The 12,446-nt window shown below is 36.8% G+C and overlaps 1 protein-coding gene and 1 pseudogene across 14 annotated transcripts in view; both read left to right on the forward strand.

The window, feature by feature from the left end:
• Window positions 1-12,446, forward strand: part of ROBO2 (roundabout guidance receptor 2) — a 1,624,218-nt gene that overhangs the window by 854,171 nt on the left and 757,601 nt on the right. The window lies entirely within an intron of this gene.
• LOC100483523 lies at window positions 10,378-10,929 on the forward strand (annotated as a pseudogene).

Genomic DNA, 12,446 nt, shown 5'->3' on the forward strand with positions numbered 1-12,446 from the left:
GTTGAATAACCATTAGCTATTATCAGTTTATAAAACCACCAAACTAAGGTCACTTATTAAATATTTGAACGTTCTGCTTTATTCCAACTGGATGCCGCCATGTACACAGTCTATGTTTTCTTTAATGTAAAGTGCTTTAAAAACAAAAAATGATATAATTAATACATGTAAATTGCAGAGCATAGGAAAGTAGTCACCCAAATATTTACTTTTGAAGATATAAAAGGAAAAAAATCTCACAGCAAGAATTCCCTAAATCCAAAGGGGAATTAAATATTGAGTATCAAAATGCAAATTAAATAACAGTATTTCATGGGACAATATGCTAAACACTGCAGGAATTAAATGAGACACAAAGCTTGGACCCATCCGTGGTAGAATTTGAAGTCTGGTTGATGAAATAAGGCACACACAGGAAAATATAAGAACTTGTTGAGTTAATACTGCTAAGGAACCTAATTGAGTATTAGCACTACACAGCAATAATTGTTATAAAATTTGAACAGAGGTGATGTCATCATGGATTTAATACTAAAGAAAAGGTTCCACAGAGGAATTGGGGAATTGGTTTGAACTTTGAAAATAGGTAAGTTTCAAAGAAGAGGGAAAAGGAAGAAATTAGGAAGGAGTGGGTACTGGGTATTCCATTCAGGGGAATGAAGATACACACACACACACACACACAAGCACAAGGGAATAAATTGGTCCACTTTGAGTAAAGCATTTGTTTGGGTAAAAGTACTGGCAATGTTGGAGAACAGAACTGATCCAGATTCTAAGGGATTGATACTTCATTCTGTAGACAGTCATACTAAAAAAAAATTCTGAAGTAGAAAAATGTCATCATGCACAGTTCCTGAGTTGCACGCATCCAAAGTTTTTGGTTCAAGTCTTGCTAAGATAAGAAAAAGAAAATATTATAATTGTAATCAGAGCTCAAATATTCCAGGGGAAATTTAGAGACAAAGGGGCAGGGTTTGGGAAGCCCTGGATAGAGGGGAAGTAGGAACTATAGGAGAGTATTTGTAATAAATATGTTCTATTTGGGACCCCTTTTTTGCTTGGGCCTCTGTAATTAAGAAAACAAACTCCAACTATTTTTTCTACTTTTGTGACACTTCCTCAAGAGTCTAAGCCCCTGAAGGGAATGTCTCTCATGGGTCAGATTTAAACCACATGCCTACTCCTTAGCTATGTCTAAGTGGTGAGTAGAAAGCTCTGATCCTTTCTGTTACAGTAGTAGAAGGAAGGCAGCTGGATTTCCACAGTATCAAGACTACACACAGTGAGCAGAGATAATTTTCCAACAAAAATAAGAGTGTGCTTAGGAACAGAGAAGGGGTGATGAAAAGCAGGTAGCCAAAAAAAAGGAAATGTCTACAACATAATAATGACAACATTTCAGAGAACTAAGGTCTCGCAGCACTATGCAGGAGCCACTGGAAGAGAGAAGAACCAGATAGAAACAATTACACTCTTGTACTATCCCAGATATGTGATAACATCCTGGACTCAAAGACACATGTGACCCCATATGACCAAGCTTCAGATATCCATACACATGTTTCCAACACTCTGCTGTGCTCCTGAACAGAATTCCTCCCCATTTTTCAATGTCCCTAAAACTTGGTCTTTAAAATTCCTGTAAGCTAAAACCACAAATACAAAAGGGGAAGCACGATGGAAGATAGGGAATGGACAGTTGTAGCAAAGCTGAACTAAACTGGCCAGCATTCATGGAATTTGTTTGGATGAGGGCCAGTACATGGCTTTTTTGTTGTTGTTAGGAGAGAACATTAACAATTCTGACATCCCTGTCTTCTCTTTTTACTGTACATGTAATAAATCCAATCTCCTCAACCTTAAAAGTGCTAATAAAAGATAAATGGTAGCTTTATAAAAGGCACCACGTAGGAACATGTAACAGAAAGGGCCACTGGTGTTTTTCTCATGCCACTTAATTCAGCACGTATGAGAGAAAGGAGGGTTAGACATTTCTAAATGCTCAAGATGGAAGGACATCTTTCATACATAAATCTAAAAATATTTTCTTAAGGCGAATTCAAAGTACAATTTAATACACAAATGTGTCCTGCAGCTAGCTGGAGCAGAAGTTGTCTGTTTGCTGCAGCTGATGCCTATCAGACTCGGAGGCACAATATGTGCCAGCTGAAGTCTGTCAACAGGGAGACCAGCAGAAGGGCAACATGATAGTCAAAACAGGATGAAACCACAGTCTAAACAAGATGACGTGAGCATTTGTGCAATTAACAGCATCAGCAAAAGGAAAGTTGTGTTTGGAATATTCTGCCAGGAATCCCAAAAAGGCAGAATGCTTATTTTGCCACAATAACGTTATGTTGTATCTGGCTACATAGAATCAATGGCATGATGGGAAGTTCTGCATAGACAGGGGTAAAGGGTCAAGTAGAAGCTGACGACAAAGCCTGAGACTGAAAACCCTTGCATAGCTGTTGCTATTGGAGGCAGAACCCACTTCAAACCTAGTATTCATGCCATTACTTGTCAATATGTAGAGATTGTCTGTTGGCTTCTAACTTTGTATCAGGCATCGTACTGGCTTTTCAGTATTCATTATTTGATTTAATTTTTTTTAAAGATTTTATTTATTTATTTGACAGAGAGATAGCCAGCGAGAGAGGGAACACAAGCAGGGGGAGTGGGAGAGGAAGAAGCAGGCTCCCAGCGGAGGAGCCCGATGTGGGACTCGATTCCGGAACGCCAGGATCACACCCTGAGCCGAAGGCAGACGCCCAACGACTGCGCTACCCAGGCGCCCCTCATTTAATTTTTAAAACAATGTGTGAGGTCCACATTGTTAATCACATTTCACAGATGACGACAAAATCACAAAGGAACAGTATTATACACCGTGTGGTGGAACGACCAAGAACTGTGAGACAATCTAAGCTGAAATACCAGTTCTGCTGTGCATAAACTCTAGGGATTTTATGTAAAACACTGTGATTTTCTGGAGTTGATAATTCTTACATAGAGTATAAAAGTTAGGACGTGTATGAGGGTTAGAAGAGATTATTTACTGCTTTTCGCATAATGTGTAATATGATGTAAGTAGTCAATAAACGGTGGAATAGATATTATTATTATGGTTATTAGGAGTAGCACATTAAAGGTGTTTTATAAATACATCCTCATTTATGCCATTTTCACAGGAACTCAGATCAAGAATACTAGTGACTGGGTGATGGGCATTGAGGGAGGGCACGTGACGTAATGAGCACTAGGTGGGATAACTGAACTCTACCTCTGAAACTAATGATATAGTATAAATTAACTAATTGATTAAAAAAAAACAATCCCAATAATTGAAGCTAGTAATTATAGTTGCCAACCATGGGCACAGTGCTAAGGATCTTCCAGGCGTTGTCTCATTTCATCCTTCTTATCTGCATTTAACTGCTCCAGGACAGAGGCCATGGAGGTTTTGATCCCAAGTGGTAATTTTACTTCAGAGCTTCTCTGTCTCCAATCCAATGCTCATTCCTCCTGTCAATTCTTTCCATAGATTTGAAGATAACAAAAATAGATAACATTGTTTACTATTAACCTAGCAAGGGAGGATGAGTCAATCTTTACTGCATTTTCATTTGACATACAGAGGTATCTTATAGTTAGTTATACTTGTTTTTTTTTTATGCCATCAATTATAGCCTTTGCTCACAATTTTGTCCTTAATGATGATTTTTAATAGTAATATTTTAAAAAGTATATAGTATTTATTAATATCACCATGTATTCAAAATCTGCTTCCAGAAGAAGTTTTGAGAGGCACCATAGGACTCAGAGTACCAGCCCATCTATAGTGCATTACATTGTTGCTCTAGTAAATATTTTATGAGTATTAACGAGAAATTTGAAGCATGACTTCCTCTTGACAGGAATTACAGGGGCATTGACCTCTGTGGTTAGTGCCAGTTTCCTTAGTTCAGTTTCCTTAGCTACTTCTTGAGGGCACAGTAATTCCCACTACATTCTATTTGTATTCTTATTGAACTATTGAGATTTTCAAGACTTTTATGTCAAAACTTTTGTGATGGTTTAAAGATTTGGTGGAATACACCTTCTTCATGTGTCTAAGACCTTGCTGCTACTTGAGAGCAGAATAAAAAACATCTGGGGGCTTATTACAAATGCAGAATGTGGGGCCACAACCCAGATCTGCTGAATTATACCTGCATTTTTCCAAGATCCCCAGGTGAATGGTCTGTAGATTAATATCTTGAAAGCATTGTTCTAGAAACCACAAGCAGTAAAAAGCTATGCTTTGGTTGGATGTAACTTTGATATATAGTGAGAATAGGGGAAGATTTAGGATACCCTAATCTTGTAGCAAGAAGAGTTTGATTGCAGGAGAAAAACAAAGAAAAACAAAAGATCCGATATCCTTTCAGGTGTAGAAAATATGGTGGAATTGTTGAATTGTATCATTTATTAAATATAGAAGTTACACATTTAATGGTTTTAGGTTATTTTATTGACTTAGTGAAGTTAATTTCCTTAGAAGTATTCTGGCTCCTTGTTGCTAAGGGACTTTGGCATCTTTGTTTGTTTGTTTCTCCAACACTTACATTGTTTGTATAAATAGCATGTTTATTTAGGGTTAAAATGCTTCATGTAACATTGTTTGCAATTGAGTAACTATGAGTTAGTTTGGATCCAACTGTTATAAATGATAGTATAATCTTTCAGGAATATAATATGGTTTTCTAGTCTTCCTGAACAGATTTCATATTACCAAGCAATTTTAATGCAAATTAATCTGGATCAGTGAAATTTTCACATTAATAACTCAGGATATATAGAAAGAGCTGTGTATGTAGTAAACCACATATGCAAATTAAACTACCTTATCAAGAGAAATTATTTTTCCCATCAAGGCTGTGGGGTTCAGATCATGGAGCAGTAGTAAGTGAAAACCATGAATAGTTTTGTGTGTGTGTGATTTTTTTTAAGAAAAATGCTTAAATTATTGAATTTAACATTATATGCTGAAGTATCTGCCTTGTCCTCAGCAGTTTTTCTCTGAGCCTTACTTACACCTGGATCCCATTAGTTCCATAAGTGTTTTATCCAAATAGGATTTTGGGGTTCCAATTGCATATACCTTATAACATGCCTACAACTATGTACATAAAGCTATCTGTGTCTTTGGAAAGCAGAAGTTGCCATCGATTTGTATAGGATTCCATTTTCCTTTCTCAGCATTCAATCTATAAGTTTGACTTCTCCAGCAATGTCTCCTTCTTTTCCCTAAGACTAAAGGAGAAATAAAAATCTAAGCCTTAATGCACTGGCAATATAAAGATGTATTTACTTCACTAGAAAGATCAACAGAGTAGAGGCTTTAGGATAGTAAAAACAATAAATTAGGAATAGCAAATTGAAGGAGAAGGAGAGGGAGAGGAAAAAAGGGAGGAGGAGGAGGAAAGTGAAGGAAGAGGAAAAGGAGGAAAGGAAGAAGAGGAAGGAGGAGAGGAGGAGGAAAAAGAAGGAAGAAGCAAAGAAGAAGAGAAGGAAGAGGAGGAGGAGAAAGAGAAGGAGAAGAAGGAAAAGAGGAAGAAGAGAAAGAAAAGACCAACTATTAAACCAAGAAGGAAGGCCTTCTGAAATTTTTTTTAAAAGATTTATTTATTTATTTTAGAGAGAGGGAAAGCCCGGGCAGGAGGGGCAGGGGAAGAGTGAGAGAGAGACTGTCAAGCAGACTCCAAACTGAGCATGGAGCCCAACGTGGGACCCCATCTCACAACCCCAAGATCACTACCCAAGCTAAAACAAAGAATCAGACACTTAACTGACTACACCACTCAGGCACCCCTGAAAGATCTTTTAGACAATGTCCAAATTGTAGTCTGGACCTTATATGAACATTCTCAGATTCTCAGATTGATGAAAATATAGTTGTATTTTTTTTTAACTTAGGAAATCAAAGATTTCATAGCTTGCCAGAATCAATAACCTTGGCTTAAAACTAGAGTTAAAACTGCAATACCATAGTTAACAAAATGCAACTTTGGGGTTTTTTAGCAATTTAAAATGCTTACTTCTCATCTACGTTCTAGAAATGATCTTATAGTTAAGATGTTTTAAAAAATGAAATGGGATTTAAGCCCTTCTGATAGGGTATGTTTTCTAAAATCTTAACATGTTTAAAGCTTCTGAAAATTCTATACAATGTGAATAAAATGTAATTTGAGAGACTATTACCTTTATAAAAATTATTTTTAAAAAGCAAAAGTAGTCTATAGTGATTTAAAATTTACTATGTATTTTTACATAAATTACCCCAATTATTTTTATTGAGTTTAACTAAATATTATTAACATCTCCATTTTTTTTTTAATGAGATTCAGAGATATAGAATGGCTTAACCTGAGATCTCAAGGTTAGTAAGTATGGAACTTGGATTCAATCCCAGGTCTCCTGTTCGAAATCCTTTGTCCACAGCATCATACTATTATTACCTCATTCAAGTTACTAAGTCTCTTGCTCTCTTTAAAACTTAACGTACATTGTGTACCCGTATTTGACTTTTTAACTCCGTTCTCTGTGGTGCCTCAAACTTTCTTCAAACATGTTTATACATAGACAACATTTCTTCACTTTTATGTTCCCTTAACCTTTTTTTTTCAAATAATGCAATGACCTTTATTTGTTCCTCTTGAATTTTATCATAATTAATTCTGAAAACTTGTAGAATTTTTTAAGGTTATTTCATATTCTCATTCTTTTCTTCTATAGTGCTGGAGATGTCACTCTCCATAACTTACCTGCAAAATTAATGATCATATTCCCAATTCAATCATCAAAGTCACGGATTAAAATTCTTAATAGTAGATCTAGAACTAACCATTGTGGAACATGACTTATGTCACCTGAACTTGACAATGGGCAATCAAATACAACACATTGCCTATAATCCTACGGCTCTGTGCTGTAACTTTTGGTGGTTGAAACAAAGCAATATATCCCAATTTAGTGATAACTTTTGGCATGTGGTATGGAACCAAAACCTTTAAGAAAAAAATTGTATTGGATCTATTGCTTTTCCTTAATTGGTCACATCTGTCATTCTATGATAGATGCAATTGATCATAAAGTGTATATAGATATAGATACAGATACAGATTTAGATACTAGATACACATATATACCTTACTGGGAATTAACAAAGGAGTTATTCTTTCACACTGGTAATTAACAGAATAGTTATTCTGTGCACATATACCAGTCCGTGAAAGAAATATTTTACATAGATTGTTTACAGCTTGTTGCAATGAATATGATATTCTGTCCAAATTTCACCATGCAGACCTTCTTACCATTTGTACTAGCTGGGTTGTGTTCATAATGTACATATGGTAAACATCTTAACATGTTTAGAAATCTAAAAACCCGAAAAATGAATGGATTTCTTGTGTTTCCACATTTGTATCTCCAAATGATAGTTTGAAGAGGCAATACAGTAATCCCCCCTTAATCACAGGGGATTGTTCCAAGATCTCAGTGGATGCTTGAAACTGCAGAGAGTACTAAACTTGCTTTTGCATATATAATATATATATATGATGTATAAATGATATATATATGATATATAAATATATATGTCATATACCTATATATACTTACGACATATATATATATGTATATATCTACGATAAAGCTTATTTTATAAATCAGGCACAGTAAGAAATTAAGAACAATAACTAATAATAACATAGAACAATTATGATAATATACTGTAATAAAAGTTGTGCAAATGAGGTCTCTCAAATTACCTTCTTGTAGTGTGTTCACCTTTTTTTTTTAAGATTTTATTTATTTATTTGATAGAGATAGAGACAGCCAGCAAGAGAGGGAACACAAACAGGGGGAGTGGGAGAGGAAGAAGCAGGCTCCCAGCAGAGCAGGATCCCAGGATCCTGGGATCAAGCCCCGGGCCAAAGGCAGATGCTTAACAACTGAGCCACCCAGGCACCCTGTGTGTTCACCTTTCTTTTGACGATGTGGAATGATGAAATGCCTACGTGATGAGATGAAGTGAGGTGAATGATGCAGGCATTGTGACCTAGCGTTAGGCTACTCTGACCTATATGGATCTCTCCTCCTCAGAGGGAGGGTCATCCACTTCCAGACCACAGTTGACCACTGGTAACTGAAACTATGGAAATGAAAACCAGGAATAAAGGGGGACTATTGTACTTCGATTTACTATTAATGCTGGCACCTTATTGTGCTCAATACTCATTATGTTGTCTGGGCCAAAAGTGGTTTGAGAATATTTTTGCTCTTTATGTTTGTACCTATTTAGTGGCTCTTCTGAGGTCATATAAGCTAAAATAAGCTATATGCTTAGCTCAATGAACTATTCATGATTCCTTATTCTTTTTTAAAGTCATTATAATTAAAAACTTCAAAATTAGTTTTCTACATGTTCCCTTGTCAATACACTAGCAGACAATGACAGTCAATCTATAACACATTCTCAGTGATCATTGCAGTCCGCTTTTTGACCAATACTGCACTGTTTCTATAATTTAGTGCTAATGCTGGTAGACCTTGTGATTCACATCTTTCCTGTAACTTAATTAAATAATTGAACAACAATCAACTTATTCACTCTCAGTGGCCCCACAAGCTGGAAATGTCAATAATAATTCTCCTTTACAGAAGCAAATTCAGTGTTAATTTAGGGCTCTTGGTCTGCTTTGTTAAATATACCAAATGCACACTTGGTTGTGTCTACTTAGTTGATTTACTACTGTACAAGAGTTTGTTTTTTCTCATGTATCTTTTTTTTATTGGAAGAAGATGTGGCATAACACCCACACTGTTCCTGTTACATATTCAGAAGTAGAAAAATAACATTTAAATACATTGACAATCGTTTTCTAGAAGTAATTACATGAGGAATAATGGTCTCTAATCTCACTTAAAATAAATGAACATTTTTAAAGACATAAAATAATATTTATCGTACTTTGAAGGCCACAGGGCAATGTTGAACCCAGGATGTGTCAGACCAGCTACCAAAACAGGTTGATCAGGCCAGGCTTAAATCAGTTTACCTTGTCTCTAGATAGGGTTCTCATTTTGCTCATTCTGAAACTGCATGTTACCAATACACAGAAAGTATCACACTCAGTGAAATATACATGAGACTAAGGGATGAATCAAAATGACTATTAATTTTAATGAAAGATAACTGGCAAGGAGACAACATAATTGTATTTGGAGATTGCCATATATTCTGTGTATAAAAGTAATACTGAAAAAATGTTTTCTTATAAGAAATGTACTTGAGTGAGCTTAGAGAAGGAAGCCAGAACTTAGATAACCTGAAGAGTCATCCTCAGCTGGGAGAGCTATAGACACTCTGTGGCCTTTGTCAATGCAACTGGGTATTCTGTCTGGCAACTGAAACTCTCTCAACATGGTTCAAAGCTTCGTTTTATCTGTTTCTTTTTCCAGAATATTCTTCTTTCAATGGTTTATTGTTAAGAAAAATTAATATAATTATCATGCGCATGTTCCAAAGTACTCAGCCAGCTTGTGACAAAGCTTGCACTAATATGTAGTAAAAGGTAATGTAAGAATGCAAAGTTTTCTTTCCTAGGATGAATTGTAGTGTATTCAGAGATTATTTATTTTTATTTTTGTTTTACTTTTCTTAGTAGTAAATGTTCTTTCAGTCACGAAATTAAGATGAGAGACGACAAGAGGTTTTTTGAGTGATTTCGTTAACAAAATAAAAATTGGAAACATTGTGATGGTCCCAGAATTAAAGAAAAAAAGATTTAGTTGCAAAAAAATTATCAGTCTGGAAACTCCTACTCTCCATCATTACTTCCTCATGCTGTAGTATAGAACCAGTATTCCATAAAGCAACCCTTCATCTTTGGATTCAGGTGGGTTTCAGACAAAACACTTTGGTCCTCTAATTATTATATATTGTGCAAATGAAGTGCTTCTATGCATAAATCTTGTGTTGAATTAAATTAGTTTTGAGTTCTGGGATGCCTCATAGTCTTTGCCACCTAATGGCATACCTGTAAATGGTGCTGCTTAATTTTTAACGACAGGATGAAGAAGGGGGCAACTTGATTTGTAACACTGATGATTCCCGTGGTGTGAATACTCCCACCATGATGAATTTCAGGTGACCAACATGAAATCTCTTCACTGAACGTAGTCATGAGAAGAGATGTGTACAATCAGCTGAACAAGCTGTCCTGGTATAAGCTCCAGAAAACACTGCCCCAATGTATCTAACTATTTTAGTTTTATTAGTTTAATTAGAAGCATATCAACAGTTTCCATTTGGTAACATCTGCCACATCTGGGAATGGAGCGGATGACCTGCAGCAGATGATCCAGGCCATGGTGGATAACGTGTGCTGGCAGATGTCTCTGGACTGAAAGACCAGGGCGAGGAAACAGCTGCAGGGCCCTCTGTGGAGAGCAGCATTCACAGCTGGGGGGAGGAAAGCAGAGTTCTTTGAAGATGTAGTTCCCGCGGTCAGGAAAGGGACAGAGGCTGGAATGAAGGCGTGTATCTCATCTTCAGGGAGTCTAGAGGCCCAGAAGCTATTATTCGGCCATTCAACAAAGGGAGATATTCTTGAGCTTGATGATGGTCACTTTGATACCAAGATTGGATACAAAGTGGAGAGTGAGAGTTACCGAAAGATTGCAAACAGCCGTGTGTGCTCAACCAAGAATATCTTGTTTCTGACGGATGTGACTCTAGAGGCCAGTGCTTTTGAGGAAGTGGATGTGCATGTCGCTGTGGTGGTGAGACCTGGCAAGGCGGGGCTGACGCATGATGAAAAGACTTACCACAGCCTCATCACGTCCCTTGGCGAATTGTACCTGCCTTCCTCAACCTAGAGAGTTGTGAGGAAGACTAACCTGTCCTCGCAGAGTTGTCCTTGTAGTTTAGTTTTATTCTAATGGTAAAAGTAACTTACTTTTTTTTTTTTTAATTTTTATTTATTTGTTTGAGAGAGAGAGAGAGGGCACGAGCTGGGAGGAGGGATAGAGGGAGAGGGAGAAGTGGACTCCCAGCTGAGCAGGGCAGGAAGCCTGACCTGCAGCTTGATTCCAGGGCCCTGGGATCATGACCTGAGCTGAAGGCAAACCCTTAGCAGACTGAGCAGCTCAGGAGCCCTAAAAGTAATCTGCTTTACAAAGACATATATACACACCCACATGGGTATGCAAATGTATATATCTGTATGTTTACATTGCCTTCCGTTGGCACCTACGGGAGAAAAATCTCAGTTCAGTGAAAAAAAAATTTAAAGATGCTTTCTATGCAGAAATTGTTTGAAACCACAACTCTAACAGTTACTGAGGGCAAAATGTAGCTGATAGAAGAATTACTGCAATGCAGATCACACGTGTTAGGTTTCCCAAGTCGTGTGCCAGAATGGAAAGGTAGGTTCAAGAAGTTATTCAGAAGCCTTGTTATTTTAAAACTGGGAGTAGTTCATAAACTTATTCCTATAATAATTCATTTCTCTTTTAAATTACCAGAAGATTGCAACAGCTGAATTTCAAAATATTAGCCTCCCTCTATACAAAACACAAAGCTATTTGCTTCTACTCCAAAAGAGAGCAAAACTGGGAAAGGAAACTCATTTGAGTCTTTTTTTTTTTTTTAAGATTTTATTTATTTATTTGACATAGAGACAGCCAGCGAGAGAGGGAACACAAGCAGGGGGAGTGGGAGAGGAAGAAGCAGGCTCCCAGCGGAGGAGCCGGATGCGGGGCTCGATCCCAGAACGCTGGGATCACTCCCTGAACCGAAGGCAGACGCTTAACAACTGCGCTACCCAGGCACCCCAGAAACTCATTTGAGTCTTGACAAAGCAAGCATCTATAACTGAAGAAACTTGCTAATCATCGTGGTACCCCCAGCAAGCGGTTGCCTTACCAATGAAAAAGGTGCATTGATGTAATAGCTAAAACAGGAATGTGATTCTTAATGTTCAACAGAATAGTCCTAATCCTGCCAGTTGTTACTATAGATTTTATAGTTGCCTTACTAACTACTTTTTAGCACAATTTGAGACTATATATTAGTATTTACTATTGAAAAAGAAAAGGTTTACTGAAATCATTCCATAAAACCCTTGTAGAAGAGCCCTAATAATGTAATATTTCCCCCCAAAATGGATGTGAAAAATGTAAATTCTGTAACAACATTATCTATCCTGGCTCAATCCTAATGGGATGTCATGTCGATTTCATGTTGTGATTAGTAAAAAGATTTTCTTCTTCAAAAAGTAAAATAAAGTCAAGGAAATATAGTAGGCATCACATCTACCATATCTAATAGGAGCTCAGTGTGTATTGTAGGTGGTGTTAACAAGTGCTTTGGAATCTCTTCTTTGGAAAAATAA

The sequence above is a fragment of the Ailuropoda melanoleuca genome, chromosome 1 (assembly GCF_002007445.2).
Source record: "Ailuropoda melanoleuca isolate Jingjing chromosome 1, ASM200744v2, whole genome shotgun sequence".
Taxonomy (NCBI): domain Eukaryota; kingdom Metazoa; phylum Chordata; class Mammalia; order Carnivora; family Ursidae; genus Ailuropoda; species Ailuropoda melanoleuca.